The sequence below is a fragment of the Melozone crissalis genome, unplaced genomic scaffold, assembly GCF_028551555.1.
Source record: "Melozone crissalis strain CALT ecotype California unplaced genomic scaffold, PUWL_Pcris_2 ptg000056l_1, whole genome shotgun sequence".
Lineage (NCBI taxonomy): Eukaryota > Metazoa > Chordata > Aves > Passeriformes > Passerellidae > Melozone > Melozone crissalis.
The window spans coordinates 6,656,964-6,674,796 of NW_026535834.1; the positions used below are offsets into that span (position 1 = coordinate 6,656,964).

The 17,833-nt window shown below is 46.5% G+C and overlaps 1 protein-coding gene across 2 annotated transcripts in view; it reads left to right on the forward strand.

Moving 5' to 3' along the window:
* Nucleotides 1-17,833, forward strand: part of SLC35F4 (solute carrier family 35 member F4) — a 120,468-nt gene that overhangs the window by 44,549 nt on the left and 58,086 nt on the right. The gene's annotated exons all lie outside the window — the stretch shown is intronic.

The window sequence follows — 17,833 nt, forward strand, 5'->3', positions numbered from 1 at the left end:
TGGAGCCCTAGAAATACCCTGGTCATGTGGGCTAAAAGAAGTATTTGCCAGCCAAGTATTTTTTGAGTATAGCAGTGAGTAGTGACTTACTCTTGACTTCCCAAATAAAACTGGTAGGGGCCAGTGAAAAACACCACTGAAAATTCATATAGGCTTTACTGGAACCCTAGAAATACCCTGGTCATGTGGGCTAAAGGAACATGAGGTTATGAAGGCATGGGGTGTAACTACAGCCTTCCAGCATCCTCCTGCTCCTGGGACATGGCTGTGCTGCTCTGAGCCAGCTCCTACAAGGTTTCTCTACTGATCACAGGCTGTTCAGCAGGGCAGAGCCTCAGCTTAATCAAATAATCTTTGTTATATCTAGTATGATTGTCTATATCTGCCTATTTATAGCCTGGCGCCACGTGTGCCAGCCACGTGTCCCAGATTGTGTCTGAGAGTGTATTTGATAATGGATTTACAATTGCTGGAAAGAAGTGTGGTGATGGGCACAGAATTCTGATGGCTCTGCCTCTGCTGTGGTGTGGTGCAGATCCCTGTTCCTTAAGGATGCTGTGGGAATTGCAGAGGTGCTGCAGCAGCAGTGAGAGCTGTGTCTGGGGGCTCCATGCCTTTATTTCCAGGGTGACCCTGGCTGGGTGACCTGGAAGGGAGGAATGGGCTAGCAGTCATTTGAAGAGATTTTTGGGGAGGTTTTTTGTAGAGGAGCAATGAATGTGGCTGTTAGATAAGGCTGTATAGGACATGGGGATACCAGGTGGATCTGGATGTTGCAGTCACACAGACATTGCTGCCTGGTTTGCAGTGCTCTGTCACTTGCAATCTTGATATCAGGGCTGTGTGTCCTCAGTTTGGCCACACTAAACCAAAGCTGGACTAAAGCAGAATGTCCTGAATGAGATTCTGCTTTGTGTGAAACCCCACTCTACAGAGTGAGTTTTCCATTGGAATGGCTTTAAATGCAGAAGATTGTAAACACTGTAAAAAATCTCTGAAGTTTATTTCTGCCCTTCACTTGTGAGGCTTGGAGTGATGCCTCATGACCCTCCTGCCTGCAGGCTCTGGGGCTTTTTGCTTATTGCAAACCTGGCAGAAATATTGGCAGTTCATAAATTGTCATATTTTCTTGTCATCTCAGTTGGGAGAGCTCATCTTCACAACAGATGTGGACAACTGGTGAGACTGCAGCAAGTGCTCTGTGCTCATTGCATCAGAATTGAGAGAGGGAAGATCTACCTATGGAGAAGGAATAAATGATACGTGGATTAATTGTTACCCCATTGCTTCCTGTTATTCTCAGCCACAGGTGGAAAACTTTAATGTATGACCACTTGAGCTCCTTTAGCTTGAAATAACAGGGAGAGAGGTTTACCAGAGGAATCACAGAACCACAGAATCCCAGAATATCCTTAGTTGTAAGGGTGTACTGAGTCCAACTCCAGGCCCTGCACAGACACCCCAACAATCCCACCCTGAAAGTGTTGTTCAAACACTCCTGGAGCTGTGGCAGCCTTGGGGCTGTGCCCATTCCTTGGGGAGCCTGGGCAGTGCCCAACTCTCCAGATCCCTCTTTCCTGGCGAGATGGAACTGTGGCAGAAGTGGAAGCAGTGTTTCTGCACTTGCATAGAAAAGGGATAAATCTGTAGAAGAACAAGGCATCATCTGTTCCCTTGCTGTGAGAACAGCTTGTTTTGACAGAGATCTGTCCCTTCACATGGGGGAGCTTTGTCAACAACGAACAAAAAAAAGGGAAGAAAAGTTCAGACTTCCTGCATAACCTACAATTCCCACTGGTCCCAAATAAAATGAGATGTAAGCACCTCTCTGACTTGAAATAGCACATGGGTGGTCATTCCTCAGAGCCTGGTGGTAGCCTCAGTAAAACTGATTGGATTCAGGGATTCAAACAAAAGAACCAAATCTGTGCTGCTTTCATCTGCATTGGAGTGGCTGGGGAAGAAATCAATACTTGTTAGCTAAATAGGGACAATATTGTCAGTGCTGGAAGTTATTTTCCATCCTCTGTACTCTATTTAGAGCTTGAGAATGATCTCGAGTCCATCCAGCCAAGCCTTTGCAGGGGGGACAAGGGGTGGTTTGGGGGTTAAGGCTGAAAACAGGTCTGAGGTTTGGTTTCAGTTCTCTGCTGTTCCACAAACTCCTCGTGCGACCTTGGGAATATTCTTAAGCTTTCTGCAAATATTAGGCAGCATTTCTCCTCCCTTCTTTAGATGGGGAATGATTGTGGGCTGGCAGCTCTGTTGGTGACCATGTTCAGCTGAGTGTGTCTCCTTTGGTTCCTGGTGGGCTGGGATCTTCCTCAGCTCTGGAGGATCCTCCTTCAGTGACTGGAGCTGCTCTATGAACTTGCCACTGTTTATTCCCAAAGGTTAAGCTGTGAAAACCCTTTTGTGACTCTGTTCTGCTCATGGCCAAGTGTCCTGTTGGAACCCTGGTTAGTGAGAATTTCAGACTTTCTGTGCTGTCAGACACTGACCCCCAAGAGAACACTGCATTGACCTGAGGCCATGGAGAAGGCCTCCAAAATGGAGTGATAGCATTGGGATTGTGGGTGTGGAGTTTGATTAGAAGTGTGTAATATCACAGGGTGGAAAACTTAGAGTTTGAGGTTTTAGAGTATAGTAATATTTATAAAGCAAGATGGAGGTTTTAGGGTGGAGGCTGGTTCTTCTTCTTCAGCTTCTTCTCCATGGGTTTGGGTGGTTTTGTGTAATTGCATAAAAAAGTCCCCATTTCTGGAGAGGGGTGGTTGGTTATTGGGTTAAAAGTAAAAATAACTGAAGTGTCATTTTTTAATTGGCCAGTTTATCCTTAAAAAGCCTTGTTGAAAGAGAGATAGGGCTCCATTTTTAGTTTCTTAGAGTGAAGTGCTGCAGAACTCAGGGTTTGTGAGACTGTGACATAGATAAGAACTAATAAACATCCGAGTCCCAACAAGAAATTCCATCTTGCAATTAAATCCCAACATTGGCAGAGAAAAGAAGCAAAAGAATTGACAGCATCCCTGCTTGTCCCTTTCTATAACTTTTCCATATGAACTCAACTCTGTTGGCAGCCAGGAAAGGGCTCTGCTGTTTCTCTGTGCCAGCTCTAGTCTGTGCCACCTTAACTGGCTGAACACTTTTCTGTGATTTATGATAAATAGATTTACTTTCAAGGGTTTGTGGCTTTTCTTCCCAGGTCCTGCCTGTGCTGACAGTGACCTTATCTACATTTAACTTTGCCTTCTGGATTCTTGAAGACAAGCATAGATTTAACAGTTCAAAATGAAAGATTAAGCCATGGTTTTAGCTAATCTTCATGCAGAGGAGGCTGCCTGCTCTTCTATCTGGGCTTGGAGAAATTCTATTATGCTGCAGCATATCTCCAAGGAAGGATTTGAGTGATGATGTTAGCAGCCTATCTTACACTAATTTTTACACTTAATAGCACATGATAAGCCTGTTGTCTGCAGAGTAGCATTTTCTTCTTGACAAACGACTCCTGTCATTTGTTGTGCTGCAGCTTGGAAACATTTTGCATTTTTCTCTCCCAGGAGTTTTAACTATCCCGTGTCTGCTGCTTGGTGCTTGTTTCCTCTTTGAACCCAGCATACACCTGAGGCAGAGCTGTTGCTAAGAGGTTTACAGGAACTTTCTGGTCACAGAATTCTCCATGGACTTCTTGCAGTGCACCTGATAGAGCTGTGAGGTCTCTGATCACCTGTCGGGTTTTTAGGACATTCTTTTTGGGTCTTCAATTTGTCCCTTCTTACAAAGCATCCTGCCAAAATAATGTCCTTCAAAGCCACTGAGCCCTTTCATTGAAAGCCTCTTGAGGGCTTAGAGCTTCTAAAAGCCTTCAAACTGTGGCATTTCTGTACCTGCAGAATAATCTCATGCATTTCTCAAGAGACAGTCACAGTTAATCTCCTCTGAGGCCTCATTAGAGAATGGAGAGATTTTCCTCTGTGGATTTACATCTTGGCCCTCCATCCTGGCAGCAAGGGGGTCTCTGTTCACTGTCATTCATCTTCCTGTCCTGCCCTTCTCTTGGAGTAATGGAATCACAGAATTGTTTAGGTTCTAAAATGGAGTCCAGCACTGCCAAGGCCACGACTGACCCTTGTCCCCCAGTGCCACATCCATATGGCTTTTGAGCACTTCCAGGCATGGTGGCCCCACCACTTCTCTGGGCAGCCTATTCCAGCGCCTGACCACCCTTCTGGCATTTTTGCTCCTTCCCATTTTCTCTTTTTTATTGTGTATTCTTCCATGCCAATTTCCACTGCTTCTCGCCTGCCTTTGAGTGACTTTTTGTGGTATCTCTGCTTTTTCCTCCTTTTAAACTCTGGTATTTTCTCCCATCCTCACCAAGTACCATGCATCCTTTGTGCTGGCTTTTGCAATCACTCCCTGGCTACATCCAGTCACTGAGGCAGGCTTTGTAAAGCTGTCTTTTCCTTAAAGCCATCCTGAAGTCTGCCATGTGGTACACTTAAAACTTTTAAAAATCATTGCAAGAAAGCTCAGGACCATCTGCTCTGTTTTTACAGACAGACTGTAGGCAGACTGCTGTGTTGGCCAAAATGATGTGGTCATTAAATCACTGAGATGTTTCTTATTGTCAGGTTGAAGTTCTACCACTCCAGCCTAAAACCAAAGTCATTCCAATTCTGCATGTGCAGGCAAACCCTCACTTGGCATTAATGGATCGATTAAATGTTCTGTTAAAGTGAAGTAAAGGCTGCCGAAACTGGATCACCTTCTCTGCTGGAACATCTTTTTCATGCCTGAGAGTTCTGTTAAGAAATCAGAGCCTGTGGAGGAGAGAAGGGCTTGGGGTGACCTAACTGTGGCCTTGCAGTGTCTGAAGGGAGCTGGCAAGAAAGATGGAGAGAGACTTCTTACAAGGGCCTGGAGTGATAGCACAAGGGTGAATGGTTTCTAACTGAGAGTAGTTTTAGATAGATATTAGGATGCAATTATTCCCTCTGAGGGTGGTGATGCCCTGGCACAGGTTGCCCAGAGCAGCTGTGGCTGCCCCTGGATCCCTGGAAGTGTCCAAGGCCAGGTTGGACAGGACTTGGAGCAAACCTGGGATAGTGGAAGATGTCCCTGCGATGGCAGGGAGTGGAACTGGATGATCTTTGAGGTCTCTTTCAACCCAAGCTATTCTGTTATTCTGTGATTTTGTGATATGATGCTTGAGCTCAGTCTTGAGCATTCAAAACCATCTGAATTTTTCCAAATTTGAGCCTTTTCACAAATCTTCGATTTACCTTCCAGTGTTGCACAAATTTAGTGGTAACTAAACCAAAGTGCCATCAGGTACCTGGTGGAGCCTGTGCAGCAAGTTTATCCTGCCCTTGAAGGTTTGTGACACCAACGAGTCCTGTTTGTAGGCAAGGCAAGACCTGGGCAGCTGTTTTCATGTTGGCAGCTGGAGAAATTTCTTGTGCTTGGGTGTCATGAGGGCTGACAGCTTCCCCAGCAGCTTCAGCTGCTGCAGAGCTCCTGTGTAATTGTTTTCCCAGAAATTGTACTCTGGAATTGAAACCTCTCTTCAGGAGAAGGTGGCTGCAGGCACTGCTGCTCCTGGGAATGGGTTCTGCTCTACTGAGCCAAGGTGGGCACTTACAGCAGTGCCATGGAGAACTCCATTAACCTGGTGATTGAAAACCTGGCCAGAAAAATATATTTTGTAGTCACAGCACAAGCCTTCACTTCTTTTAGCCTTGTCTTGAGGCTTTGACTGGTATCTTAACACTCCAGCAGAACTGGTTTCTAGGAAGTGTGTTACTGCCTTCCTCGTTTTTTGCTGCTTTCAGCAAAACAGATGGATTTCAGTGTCTCTGTGGTAAAGCATTTGCTCTAGATTCCCCCTCCCCACTGACACTTTCATGGGTTCTTTGTCTCAGAGGAGGTAGATGAGTGAGCAGAAGACCTCAGAGAGTTGTCAGAGGCCCTGCAAAAGCCCCTTGGCCCTTCCTCCTCCTCAGATCAGTGTTCAGGGGTCTCAGAGGTGCACACCTGATGGAGCCACCCAGCCATGACACACATCCAGCTGTTTTCCAGCACAGATGGGCTTTATGTGCTGCTCTTCTATTGTTTAAGGGCAGATTTTCAAACAGACTTGATAGATGTGTTGGCATCTGAGTGAAAGGTGGGTGTTTAAAACTGAAGAGCTTTGGAGAGGTTCCTGCTCTAATATTTATGGCAGTATCCAGACTTCCAGACAGCTTGGGCTGCATTGGTGTGAAAGTTTTTCTTATTGACTGAATAGGTCTTGTGGACTTTTAGCAATTTAGGTGGAACTTGGGCCACATTTGGCTTTACTTGTGCTGTTCATTGAAGGGATAAAACCACCCAGGTGCAGCTTTGCTGTGGCAGCTGAGGAGCTTCTGGTCCCAGTGGATTTTCCTGCAATCCTTGTCACAACTGGAATGGAGAAGGTGGTCAGGAAAGTCCTTTGCTTTGCCAGGTAAATTACAGCTCTGGGCATCATCAGCTGCCCACAGAGTATTCCCCCAGAAGTCCTGGAGCACTGGGAGTCACTGGAATCTCCTGTTATTTGCTGATGCTCAGGGAGGTCAGCAGCTTTCCCTCTGCTTCCACAGTTTGCTTGTGCCATGTGTAGGGAATTAGATTCCCTAGATTAGATTAGATTCCCAATTAGGCTGAGTTTTCAGGTGGATTTGTCCGAGTGTGTTGTATTTCTCTCCTTCCAGGTGGAGCTATTCTTTCTTTCTGAAAACTGAGTTTTCCACACTATCACAGGCTGTTGTTTCAAAGCTGGAGGAGGTGAAGCACTCAGGGACTGCAGGGACTGGGTGTCTCTGTTGGGCTGAAGAACCACACCAGGTCACATAAATTAGAGCAGCCATTTAACTGCTGTTAATTGCTCTGGCTTAGGTCAGGCTGAGATCAACTATGACTAGAGAATTGCGGAGCTGAGAACAGCTCTCTGATTTATGTTAAGAAGATTCTTCTGGAAGCAAAATTTATATTTTTAACGGATTTCTGAGACAGAACTATGTGAGCGCTCATTTCCTAACAGTTTGTATTAAATCTGTTGTTGATGTTCTGGAGCTTAAATGTTTCTATAAATGAAAAAAAAAAGAGTAGTCTCTGTGTACTTTACAGATATGCTGAATATCACTGTGATATGACAGCAATAAGCACATCAAACTGTGGGCTACTGCCATCATTGGTATGCTGTGTGTGCAGAGGCTTTGTACATCACTAGGCTTTGTGCTTGACAACTGCAAGGATGTTAATTATTATGCTATAATTCATCAGCTGAAGGATCTTGCAGCACTGTTATTAAGCCAAATTCCGAGGCCTTTGCTAGGTCATTAAGCAAAAACTAAGTAAAAACTAATTAACTCCATTATTAATCAATGAATGAAATATATTCTGAAGTTCTGTTTTCAAAAGGAAGGTACTGCTTAGATAGAAAGTGAAGGAATTACATAAAATAATTTTAACAGAAAAATGAATTACCCTTCACACTTTAAATAGTTTTGAAAAATAATGCTTTCTGCAGAGTCCTGTGAGGCCAGGTCAGTTCCTGACTGGGCTTACAAGAAACAATGAGAATGGGCTGTAGTTTTACCCAGTAAGGCAGGTTCTGTGATCTCTCCCCTTCCTCCTGTCCCATGGCTCTGCTGTGGTTTGTGACTGAGGACCCTCTTTACTGCCCCAGTGTAGCCAAGGCATCACTTTTTCACATTTCCCCATCCTTAGCTTGGACTCTAAAAGCTTCTTGACCTTCTTGGCTTTGATTTCCAGGCCCTCAAGTTCACAACCTGAATTGGGTAAGACCGTGACCCTCAAAATGAGCTGTGCAAGGAGTGCCCTTGGCCATCTGGACATTGTCTGGTCCCAGGTGTATGAGTGACTGATGACAAGGTCACTCATATACCTGAAACCAGACAATGTCCGGATGGCCAGGGGCACTCCTTGCACAGTCACTCCTTCTCAAATCCCTGAATTTGTGTTAGCCCAGAGTCCCTCTGCTCTCCCTGGCTCTCAGGACAGTGTTTTCTCCCTGGGCAGGTGGCTGAACAGGGACAGGCTGCTTTTCAGGAGTGATTTTCCCCACCAGTGCTGTGGCAGCAGCATGCTGTGACCCTTCAGCAGGTGCCAGATCCTCCTCACTGGAAGCATTGGTCTGCTCCCAGTTCAGCTCCCCAGAGCTCACACTCAGCTCCTGAACCAAGCCCAGCCCTGCTTGGCCCATCCCTGCTGCCAGAGCTGTTTCCAGCTGCCTGGGCCCCCTCTAGCTTTAAATGCCTTTTGGAAGTGCCAGCTCAGTGGCTTCCCACAGGGACGGGAGATCAAATCTGGGAGCCCATCCGCTGAACAGCCTGTGGGCCTTCCATTTTTTATTTTTTTTTACTTGCTTTTGCATCAGTATCTGACAGGCTCAAATCCCAGGGTGCCAAAGAATTACAGCAAATATTTCCTCCCCTTTCTGTTGTGGTAGCACCTGGGAGGCCGTCTCTGAAATGTGAGGTGTATTGTGCTGGAGAACCATTCCTTCTGCTTGAATTTTAGACACAGCTCCTGCCCCAAGAGCATTCCATTCCAGCAGACAGGGAGGTTGTAGGGGGGTGAATATATTTAGGAAAAAGTCGTGAGGGCAGAGGCAGACGCTAAATAAAAGCCTGACGAGCTCCCTTCGGCTGCAGCCTGTGGTTTGTGCTGTGAGCAGGCTGCCAGCTCCTCAGACCGGCCTGACAGGGATGTGTTTTGTAGGCAAACCACGTCTGCCATCACCCCACCAAAGGAAGGGAAAGTTGGAGAAGGCTTTTTTTGCTTTCTTATATATTTTTTTTTCACATTACATAAGTACGTAAGCTGCTAGGATCATTAGAACGAACTTCTCTCCGTATTTCAAAACCAATCTCTTGTTTTGACATTCACAATCTGGCTCTTCCCTGGTGTTTTCATGGTGCTGGTGTGGAAACAAGCAGCCTGCATTCCCTCCTTCTCCTTACGTGACTGGAAAAGAGAAGTTCAGGCATCTATTAAATTCCCATTGAGAGACAAGTACTGAAGTGGGAGCTGCCTGAGGTTTCCTGCATCTTTCCTAATATTTATAGTTCAGCAATTTCAAGCATATAATCAGGTTTGTTGGGTGAGAAACACATTCCAGCCCATTCCTATTGCCATGGGACAGCCAGGGAGGGAAGCACTGGTGGGTGAGCAGAGAAGTGCAGAGGAGATGGAGCAGAGGACTGACAGTACTAAGTGTCTATTTCTGGCTCATGCATATTATGGCACAGATATCTCCCAGAAGATGATGTGGCTTTTATTTGAAGGCAGCTCTTTCTGCTGACTCCAGGTGGAAAGGCAGGGTATTTGGGTTATGGCCTACATGTGCACATCATGTTCAGTGTGATGGGGAAAGGGGCTCAGTCCATGGAGCCACAGGATATCCTGAACTGAAAAGGACCCTCAAGGATGATCAAATTAACTCCTGGCCCTGCTCAGACACCACAGAAATCCCACCCTGTGCCTGGGAGCATTGTCCAAACACTTCTGGAGCTGTGGCAGCCCTGGGGCTGTGCGCATTCCCTGAGGAGCCTGGGCAGTGCCAGCACCCTCTGGGGGAAGAACCTTTCCCTGGACTTTGTGCAAGGCTGGATCCTGTGATCAGGGAATGGTTTTAAACTCTAAGAGGAGAGGTTTAGATTAGAAATAAGGAAGAAATTCCTGGCTGTGAGGCTGGTGAGGCCCTGACACAGGGTTAGATGGAGTTTGGAGCAGCCTGGTTGAGGTGAAGGTGTCCTTTCCCTTGGCTGGGGGCTTGGAACTGGATGGTCTTAAAAGTCCCTTCCAACCAAGGCATTCCATGATTTTATGGTTGTATGATATGGAGGTCACCTTGTCTTTTGCTCTCTGAAGAACACAGTCACTGGATCTCAGCTAAATGGAGGTTTGGGCTTTGCTGCCAACAACTTTGGCCTCCCTGTGGTAATTCACTGCTGTTTAATTACAGTGGAGCTGTTCTGCCTTGGCTTAACAGAGTTGTGTGCAGATTGGAGGAATGCCATCATCTCTAGAGCTGCCTTGTACAAAGCTGCCCCATCAAACAGGAGCTTTTTGCAAAACCCAGAGCTGTCCCAGCCCTGCTGATGATCCCTTTTAGGATAACTTCACTGCCCCTCTTGTCCCTGGGCAGCAGGGCAAGGCTGGGACGCTGTGCTGAGGGCAGGGAGGTCTGTGCTGCAGGAGGCTCTCAGCTCTCTGAGGGTGTTGTGTTTTCTCTCCAGGTACCTCGTCTGCCCCTCTGTGGCTGCTGTGTGACAGCAGAGATGCACCAAGCAGCCACAGCCTGCACAGGGGCTCTGCTCAGCAGTGCCAGAGCTGTCACTGTTTCCTCCTCAGAGTCACAGCCAGAGAGCAGAACAAGCTTTAACCTCTGCCCAGACAAGGGAGGTTCGTGTTGTTCATGTCAACACTGTGTCAGCCCTGAGATCTGGCTCCAGCTTCAGATTTGTCAGGGAAAAAACGTTTGGAAGCTCATCATGGGCTGCCAAATGGGTTAGTGTTTTGTCCATCATGAGCAAATAGGCTGCAGGAAGCTGGGGGATACACAGGGAGGGGTGTAGGACTGTGATCCAAAGATCATGTTCTGCCAGTGTGAGCAGCACAGGGAAAGGAAAATATTGTAGTAGAGAACATGGCTAACCCTGGTCACCAATGATGTGCCTAAAGCTGAAATCCATCACTGTTACTTTTTTTTTTTCACAGTAAAAAATAAAGTACACAGAGACTACTCTTTTTTTTTCACTTATAGAAACATATTTAAGCCCTGCAAGCGGACAGAGAGACATAGAGGGAACCTAACAACTTTATGAGTAAGAAAACCCATTTGCAGCAGCAAGGCTCAGTGCCCTGGCATGGTGCAGGTGCTGTATTTTTGTTCTTTTTAGCTCCTTTTTTTCCCTCTGCCTCAGCATGCCTGCCTTTGTAAGGTCTCTGCTGACCTCTCCATGTGACCCTGGCTGTCTCTGCTCTTCATTGCCTGCTTAAGATGACTTGTCACAAAGTCCCCTCACACTGTCACCTCCACTGCTCTGAGCAGCCACATCCTTTCTGCTCATTTCTCAGATCTCTGCTCAAAAGCCTCATCTCCTGTTGAGCCTCCAGACCTCCCCAGCACGTCTTAATACCCAAAGACAAACTCTTGAGATTGTGTCTCAGGGCTGAGCTGATGCTCTACTTTGTGCCTCTGTTCTTACTGTCTGTGGAAAAAGAGGTGCTAGGCTGGGTGACTTCCACTGCAAGCAGCAATGTTTTGAAAAAGTGAGTTTTCCTGAATGTTTTCACTCTCTATTTTCACTCCATTTCATCAGAAGTGACCTAAAACTCCTGCTTTTCATCCGGCACCGTGGGGAAGCCTTGCTATGAACTATTCCTTCTTCTTTGATGCAAAACACTTTGAATCAGAAAGAAAAAATGTTTCCAGTTGGGGTTTTTTTTTGACCATGGCAATCACAGTGGGATGCTGGCTTGTCAGACATGTGATATGTGATCATACAGTCTGTTTGCTTTGGAGTCTGGAGTTCAGCTGGAGCAGCACAAAATCCTGTCCTGGGATGCTCTTGACTGTGCTGTACATGAAAGGTGTTGAAGCAGAGACCTGGTGGCTTTGGTCAGTTGTAGTGTTAGATACAGGTCCTAATGGAACTCATGGCCATGATGAAAAAAAAAACCAAAAAACCCACACTAGAGGGTCTTCCTATTTTCTCTTTTTCAAACTGCATTTTTTGCCAGGATTCATAAGAACAAGGCCTGTAAAGCACAGGGACACCCATGTGGAGCTATGACAGGTCTAAGTTTGCTAAAAGCAAACTGACACATCTCTCAGCTGGATAACCTGAGCAGGCTGGCCCTTGTTTCCAAGGATAATCACTCTAAAATCTTCCTTCTTTCGTCTGCTAGAGTGAATGTTGTGGCAGATCATTCTACCACATGTGTTTGTCAGCCTGCTCTGCGTATGCTTAGCTGTGCTTCCACAGATAGAAAAACAGGGAGAAAAGTATCAAAACAACTGGAAATATTTAATGATGCCGCATTTGAGTCTCTGGGACTGGTAAATAGGTGCTGAAGCACTCAGAGTGTGTTGGTGTTTTCCTGCTGTGAGGGGCTCTGGCCAGTGCCCTCGGATTGCTGGAAGAGCAGAGCTCAAAGCTGTGAAGATTTTGAAAACATTGGCATAAAATCCTGCCAAGGAGGAAACTTTGTGAAATGAAGGAGAGAGGAAAAAGAGAGGAGGGAAAAGAGGGGAGGGGACATTGGTGTCAAATCCTGCCAAGGAGGAAACTTAGTGAAATGAAGGGGAGGGGAAACAGAGAGGAGAAAGATGGGGAAATGAGCTGTGACTCTGCAGTGTGGCTGTCCTGGGACTGCTCCTGGTGGTCACCTCTCTGTGACCTGCCTGCTCCATCCCTTCCTTCCCAAACCCTTCCAGCTGGGTGATCCTCCTCTCCCTGCCCCTCCTCCCTCCAAGCACTGGAAACCTGAAATCCTCCTGCACTTCCCTGTCAGTTGTTGTTCATGTCAGCTCAAAATATCTGCAAAAAACCAAACGTGGAGCTCCTCCCTCCTGGTTCCCATCCCAGAAACCGTGGGAATGGTGTGTGGGGAGCTGCTCTCATCCTTCAGTCTACACTGAAAGTAGTTAAGCGCTGAAATTAATAAACAGGAGGCTTTGAATAGACACTCCCCCCCCCAGCTGCAGTGATTTTTCCTTGTGGGAGCACTGATCCATAAAGTTTTGAGTGTAAGTTGATTTAAAAATGCATCCAGCTCTGGCTGCAGGCATCTGGCCTGGAGTGGAGCAGGGAACAGCTCAGAGCTCTGTGCTGCCTCCCCCTGCCCTGCCTGTGGTGCCCAGAGCTGGGAGTCTCTGCAAGGGATGGATGCACTGGGAATGTGGGGCTGGGGCACAAATGGGTTTATTTTCCCATGGCCACAGGAGTGGAGCATCCTCATTACGGCTTTACAGGGAGCAGAGGACTGGACATGGGCAAGTTTTCAAACTGCCTGGTGATTTTGGGGTGTTGCACTTTCAAGATTGTTCCTTTTTCAGTGTTAAAGTTCCATTATCTTCTGCCTATCAGTCCCATTTCAGCTTTCACAATGCACAGCTTCCAAATCAGCTGTTCTTTTTTTTTTAACAAAGCCTGGCTTAGGAAATGTCCCTTGAGACATCTGTGAAAGATTCTTGCTTGCAAAGCTACCTACTGATGTGCTCCTAATTACTGCAATCACATTCTTTCAATGATGCCTCCAGTACAGAGGATTTTATCTTATCTTATCTTTTCACATAAAGGGTGTTTGTATTTGGATTTTCTTTGGAATTGGAAGTTGTCCGTAGAGTTTCTGGAGTCTTCTAGTGGGAGGTGCTCCCTCTTGCTGTAATAAAGGGTGTATGGCCAAGGGAGAAGCAGTTCGTCTATCTTGCCTGTCATGAGACACACTGAGAGCAGTGCTGAGGGTCAGGATGGGATTTTTTAAGCCTTTAACAGGGTTCACTTGGGTGTTGCTGTAATTGTCTTGTTCTTCCGTTTTAAGTTTCACACTGATCTATAAACTGTAAATATCTTTTTGGGACTGACTAGAATAGTTCTGGGGGTGTTTTTGGTGTGGTTTGTTTGTTTTTTTTTTTTCATTTCAGACATCAGGGTAGGAGGAGGAGGAGAGGATAGGTTTGTGATGAAGTCACTGGGCAGCAGCTGAGGCCTCAGCTCAGTTCTGGTTGCCTGCTGTGGTACACTGGCTGGCATTAAACCCAGATATTTGGGGCCAAGTTCTAAAACCAGCAAGATGAATATTAGAACAGCCATTGTTTTCAGTGGGGCAATGTTTTATTGATTTTTTTTTCTTTTTCCATGGGGAGAAAACCTAAATAATTTAAAGCATCTCAGGCTGTGGTCTCGTTTTCCATTCTCTGCTAGCTGCTATTTCTGATGCCTGTTTAAAAAACATGTGAAGCATCACAGTTTCCTAACCTGGCACTGTTTCATGCACTCCTGATGCTTGCCTGGCTTAGAGATCAGTGAAGCAAATGAATCCAGAAGCTGAAAGGCTTTTGAGCCAGGCCCCTGGAGCAGAGCGGGTCAGGACTGCCAGAGATGGTGGCTTTTAGAGGGCTTGTAAGCACCAGAGCTGCTTACTCCGGAGAACTGGAGGGAAGACAATAAACTTTGGTTTCTGAAATGCCAGAAAAGTCAGCAAGAAACTGTTCACTCTGGCTTTAGTTTGGATTGCTTAGAGCAGTGATAAATAGAGGGTCAGTGTGCACATTAGTGGATTGCTGTAGGTGGTTAACATCGTTCAGGAGCTGTATTTTCAAAATCAGCATGTCTGTGATGCTTTAGAACTTCACTGGTACCTTGATCTCCAGCAGTCTGCTGCTGTTCAGTTCCTTCCCAAGGGACTGAGCTGTGACAGTGCTGGACTGGTTTTGGCTTTGTTCACTGGTGGATCTCAGAGCACTTCTCAGGAATCAGTTATCTGATATTTTTTTAGGCCCCTGTGAAGCAGATAAATGCCATATGTCCCTCTGCCAGCTGAACTGCCCCAGTAGTGTGGCTGTCACAGGGTCTGTGCATGAGACAATGAGTGGTTTGAACCATGTCCTAGCCAGGATCTGATGTCCTGTGAGGACAGAGGAGAGTCTTTCCATAGTGAGATATCCCTGTCAGTGCTGCAGCACCACAAGGTCCCTTCAGACCTTGATGATGAAAGGCTGAGTGAAGCTCCAGCCCCTGGTAGCGGGCAGAGTGCTGCACTTTGATGTTTTCTGTGAAGAAATCAAACAAGAAGTTGGGTTGGCTCTGATGTGAGCACAGATACATCGTGGGTGTGGGGAGAGGGAGAGGTTTAGGTTGGTGTCCTGGTTTAGGGCAAATTTGGGAGAGAATCTCCAAAGGGGGCCCTTCCAGAAAGCAAACCCACACAGCTCCTCCCCACCACCAGTTCAGGAAGGATTCCTCAGAGAGAAGTAGAAAGAACCTGTTTATTTAACAGGCACAGCACCCCCCAGCACACAAAATGAACAATACTGGGTGACACCACTCTGTCACTGCTCTGAAAAAGATGAGAAATTCAGAAAGTCTCTCTGGGGGTGCTCGCTCTGTTCTCAGTCCCTCCGGCGCTGGGGCAGCTGCTGCCCAGAGTAGGCCCCGCTGGGCCACAAGGTGCAAACTCTCGGGGTTTGCCAGGCCCCAGCCCGGAGCAGGCTCAAGGGGTTCCAAAAAGGAAAGGAGAAACAGTCCAGGGAGAAATTTGGACTGCTTGGCTAAACTAGCTAATGAGCAGAAGCAAAAGCAAGCAAAAGCAAGCACGAGAGAGCAAAGCAAAAAAGCAAAAGCAGCACCATGTACTGCCCTGTCTCTGTGTCCCACCAGGCTGATAAGAAAAACCCAAAGAAAACTTTCACTCTTCAGAGCCAGTCTTAAAGGCACAGAACATAATATCCAGCATAAACAGAACACATGAATGGGGATACAAGCATCATAACGTCACCCTAGGACAGATGGATATCAGGAAAGGTTCTTCTCCCAGAGGGTGCTGGCACTGCCCAGGCTCCCCAGGGAATGGGCACAGCCCCAGGGCTGCCACAGCTCCAGGAGTGTTTGGACAATGCTCTCAGGCACAGGGTGGGATTGTCGGGGGGCTGGATTTGGGTTCAGTGATCCTTGAGGGTCTCTTCCATCCCAGGATATTTTGTGATTCTCTCTTTTGGGACTGTCAGGATAATCTAATGGCTTTGTGGAAAGTACAGTAACCAGGAAATAACAGTGTCTCAGGGAGCTGGCTGTGCATGGAAGGGGAGTCTCTGTGGTGGTAATAACATAAAAATGAGTGACAGCAGGATTCCCTTCCAGCCCTGATCCCAAAGAGGCTGTCTAGAGGAGCCCAGCTCCCTCCATGGCCCATGGGCTGAGGTGCCTCAGCAGCACAGTGAGAGCTGTCCTGTGTGACCCCTTCCACAGGCATTCTCTGTCCAGAGGAGTTTGGATGGGCATAGCCAGGTGGCAAGAGAACCACTGGAAAGAGCCTGGCTGCCAAAGCAGACTGAGCACTGCTTTCAGGAGTGTCTTACATGCAGGAAAATCTGTCCTCAGGGTGTGCAAATATTGCTCAGTGTGTGTCCCTCCCTCACTGTGAAAAATGCCAACCACTTGTTTTTAAAATGTTAAAAGTTTATTAGTAATAAAATGGTGATAAAAATAGTAATGCAATTAGAGTAATAATAATTTGGACAAATTGAATTAGGACAATACGAGACAATAACAACAAAGAGTTACGGACAGTCCAGGTACCTTTTTCTGGGCAGCACAAGCCTGAAAAAGGACCCACGTTAACAGAGGATTAACCCTTAAAAACAACAGCCTGTTGCATATTCATACACCTCATCCATGATGCATAAATTCCATTCAAACACAGGATTCTGGCTGGGCAGTGTCAGCTTCTTCCTCTGAATCCTGACAGTGCCTTCGAGGCAGGAAGAAGTTCATTTCTCCTGATAATGGAGCAATAAATTCTCTTTCTCTGAAAGATTCAGGTGTCCTGTGGCTGCTATCTCGCTGTGAGTCCTTTCTTTAAAAAAAGTATCTTACATAGCATAGTTTCTATTTTAACATTTTGTTATAACCTAAAACTATATTTAACACACACAAGAGAATTAATACAGCATTACTTTCTAACACAACACATATAATATTCATTTTAATATTTGCAAAAAGCCAATCATAAAATACACATTTTTCACACTCACCAATTAATTCACATGGAAACACCTTTTGGGCTCAGCTGAGCTACATTTGTCAAACTTCACCAGCCTATTTGTTCATGTGAGGGCTCCAGTTTCCCACCTGGATTTTGCCCCCAAAATCCACAACGTGCCCATTGCACACATCCATGTCAGTGCCCCTGGCAGCACAGCTGGAAATCCCTGTCCTGCTGCTGTTGGGAGCAGCTTCATCCTGCCTGTGGGTGTGAGAGAATTAGCTCTAAATCTCATCATGCACACCTGGAGGGCAGCTTGGAGCACACAGAGATGCTGGAGCAGTCAGCAAAGCCTGGAAATCCTGCTTGGGGGCAGATTTTGCACTGGTTGTGGTGGCCACTGGGAGCAGGACAGGAAGACAAAGGCTTGATCTGCAGTCAAGGCAGAGTTAGGTTATCTCTGCAGGGCAGTGAATCTCTCAAACACCTTGTGAAGTCCCTTTTGGAGGGTCTAAACAGCAGGTCAAGTTCACATCATCCTCCTGCAAGGCTGACAGGGTCCTCTGCCAGAGAAATGGATTGAGTGACGTCTGGAGGTGTCTTGTCAGCCCTGTTTCATCATTCAGAGCTGTAGCTTTGAAGAATAACTTATTTTATTTTGAGAAGGGGTCCAATTACATGAAATTAGATTGCAGGCATTGCCCTCAAGGCCCTTAAAGGCTTAGTCTGGTTGTGGACTGCAGCAAGGATGGGTCAGAGGGGAGAATTACCAGGGTGGTTCAGTGGCTGAGCCTTTTAGCTCCATTCCCTCAGCATTGGTGGCCACCACCAAGGGTATCTTGGAGAGCTGGCAGGCAGCAGAGGTGAGGTGAAATGTGTTCCACCTCATTTTTAAGGTGGTTTGTAGGATTTGAGGTCTCCTCTTGAGGCAAAATCTATCACACTGGTATCATCACCACTGAAAAATTCCATATCCCTAAAATGCTCATTTACTTGGGGGTTTTGGCCACACATCCACAGTCAGAGGTCTGAATTTATCTGCCACATGGCTTTGCTCAAGTCATCCCATTAAATG